The sequence below is a fragment of the Phocoena sinus genome, chromosome 3, assembly GCF_008692025.1.
Source record: "Phocoena sinus isolate mPhoSin1 chromosome 3, mPhoSin1.pri, whole genome shotgun sequence".
NCBI classification, from domain to species: domain Eukaryota; kingdom Metazoa; phylum Chordata; class Mammalia; order Artiodactyla; family Phocoenidae; genus Phocoena; species Phocoena sinus.
In genome coordinates this window covers 54,257,336-54,260,516 of record NC_045765.1, presented here as the reverse complement: position 1 = coordinate 54,260,516, position 3,181 = coordinate 54,257,336, and the positions used below count along the sequence as shown (strand labels likewise).

The 3,181-nt window shown below is 43.9% G+C and overlaps 1 pseudogene; it reads right to left on the bottom strand.

Moving 5' to 3' along the window:
- Nucleotides 1-2,266: 2,266 nt before the first annotated feature.
- Nucleotides 2,267-3,181, bottom strand: LOC116751909 (annotated as a pseudogene).

Sequence of the window (3,181 nt, the reverse complement as noted above, 5' to 3'; positions counted from 1 at the left end):
ATACCAGGTGCACATTCCACCAGCAGTGATTGACACACATGCTACGTGCGATCATTAACACTGGGAGCCTGCCTGTTTTCAGCTTTACAGGCTGCTTAAGAACACTTCTTATTGAGAGAGACTCTGCTGGTCTTGGATCATCATGGATTGGATCATCAGGCTTACTTCAGTAAGAATGACTCTCTTACATTAGAGGGCCAGAGAACAGATGCACAAGTGTGTAGGGATCAGACGAACTATGTTTTTTTGTTTTTGGTTTTTGTCAGTGCCTATATACATACATATGGTATAGTTTAATAAAGTTGCTTTTCTTACGTTTCATTGCTTTGTAAAGTCACATCATATATACAGTCATCAATAAAACTCACAGATGGCCAGTACAAAATTTAGAAGTTTCCAACACTGTAAAAAAAAAATGACAAGGAGTTAGTAGCCCTCAGGTAAACTTCAGGATGGGTCAGCCCTAACATTAATCACTGTGGACTGCAAGCACTAAGTTCTGTCTAGTTCTATTTGAGAGGAGAGGACTTCATCCACTGGTAACGGCACCTGATCACCATCAGGGAACAAAAAGTTCTCATGGCTTTGGCACTCTCTGTTCCCTGGAAGGGTTTCTGACTGGTGGAGGCAGAGAGGACAGTGAACGATCCAAAAGGAATCAACAACCCCTAAATGGGCCAATAGTACATCCTGGAATCCTACCCAGGCCAGGACCCTGAGACTGGAAGCTAAGAACTGTTGTCAACTACATGGGTCTTCATCCAAGCATAGAAGCACAGCCCCATCCCTCACCCCTTCCTCAGTCTAAAGTAGAGCAGAGGGGAAGCTCTTTGGGAGAAGAGAGGAAGGACATTTGGTACAGACAAAGGCCAGGCTACTTCCCAGAGGCCTAATGCTCTAGGCCACACCTAACTAAGAGTGTGGAATATGATCCCACTTTGAAGATGAATAGCACTATTTTAAGAGCAGAACATCTTGGGAAAATCCAGGATGCCTACTCTGAAACTTTAACTCGAGGCTGTGGAAGACACATCAGTATGCAGGTATATTCTCCTCTTAAAAATCTAAGATGACAGAGACCACCCTGGTGGTCCAGTGACTAAGGCTCCACGCTCCCAGTGCACGCAGCCCAGGTTGGATCCCTGGGCAGGGAACTAGATCCCGCATGCCACGACTAAAAAAACATTCTGCATGCTGCAACTAAAGATCCTGCATGCCGCAACTAAGACCCGGTGCAGCCAAATAAATGAATAAATATTAAAAAAAAATATCTAGATGAGAAAAAATATGAAATCTTGCCATGTGCGACAACATGGAGGGACCTTGAGGGTATTATGCTAAGTGAAGTAAGTCAGACAGAGAAAGATAAATACTATAGGATTTCACTCATATCTGGAATATGAAAAACTATAATAAACAAACAAAACCCCTAATAAATGAACAAACCAAAACCAAATAAAACAAACATGTCATTACAGAGAACAGAGTAGTGGTTATCAGGGCGGGTAGGTAAACGAGGGAGACCAAGTGGATAAAGGGGGTCAACTGTATGGTGATAGATGAAAAATAAATTTTTGGTGGTGAGCACATTGTAGGGTATACAGATGTAGAAATATAATGCCATAAATCAAGATTACCTCAATAAAAAATAAAATAAATCATTGTAAATGGAAAAATGTAGATGGATATTTTCGTTTTCAAGCACCAAAAACTTTTTTAAAACTTTAATTGGCTAATACAGTGCACATGTTAAGCAGACTTTTAAAGAGACCCTACATCTTGAGTGGGTTAAGTAATCATTTATAACCATCTTGAAACATGTTGAACTCGGTTTTTCTAGTGACATGAGATTAAACATGGAAACCAAACTGTGTTTCACTCACAACATATAAGCAAACAAACTGCATGGACATGTGTAGATTTATGCAAAAGCCCGGTGATACAACTACGTTTAGCTTTTCAGATTAGGTACATACGGCCATCCACTTGCCCTGTATTATCTCACCAAACACAAGAGCAGCAACTTTTCTATCTCAATACAATTATGGGCAGAAATTATATGATATAAAATAGAGGTTCTTCCATAAAGGTTAAGATTTAGCATATAAGCAGGGAAGACAAAAGCAAAAGTTCCCATGAAGTCAAAAATAATACCACACTGGTCCAGTGCTCCATGAAACTCTGACAGAGTTACAGTCCTCAAATTATAGTCCTCAAATTATAGTCCTCAAAGGCGTGTACTTGGATCCAGATTCACCAAGACACTTCAGTATGCTTCAAACTGGCTCATCATCATCTTCCTGCTGTATTCATAAGCCAAAAATAGTGCCGCATTGGCAGGGAACGCTCGAATCAAAGTAGTAGCTATCAGACCAGAATATAAAGCTGCTTACTCCTTCCTTTTTCACAACACTTAAAAGAGTTCTGATAAATCCTGCCTGTTTTCCAAACATGGAAAGAACCTGAATTCTGGATTTGATACAATCCACTGGGTATATGACAAGCCAAAGGCAAATTCCAGCAATTCCACCGCTTAACATCAAGGGGACAGGGCCTAGTTCACCTTTTCATCCATCCGAGGCAAAAAACGAGCGGCTCAGTTCATAGCCACCGAAGAAGAAGAAACAGCCTGGTACTACTTGAAACAGAGTGCTCGTGAGTCCGTGGTAGAAGCCCAAGGGGCCATCCTTTCTAAGGATACTCTTCGCGACGGACCAAACTGTATTATGGCTTTTTGCTATCCTCCCTGACATCTCCAGTTCGTTCGTGCATGGTCTGCAGCCGACACTTCACCAGCTCAGTGGGGCACAGGGCCAGCGCGGCAAACGCAGAGGCGACGGAACCAGCGGCCGCAGTCTGCAGATCATTCAGCTTCGCCTGCTTGTCCAATCCAACCACTTTCCTCACGAACTGTTGGCAGAAGCCGTAGCACAAGAAGAGGACTGAGTTCTCGGCGACGTAGGCCATCAGCGCGGGGGCCGGTCCCTTTGTAGAAGCCCCGCAAGCCCACGTGGGAGTACGTCTTCAGGCCACAGTCGACGAGGCCCTTGTACAGGCCAGGGAACGCCTGCATCTTCACTTGCATTGTGTCGAAGGGCTGCCCGGTCAGGACGCAGGCTGTGCCCCCAAGGGCCCCCGCGGTGAGGTCGATGGCGGCTTGGATGGCAGGATTGGATTTCAT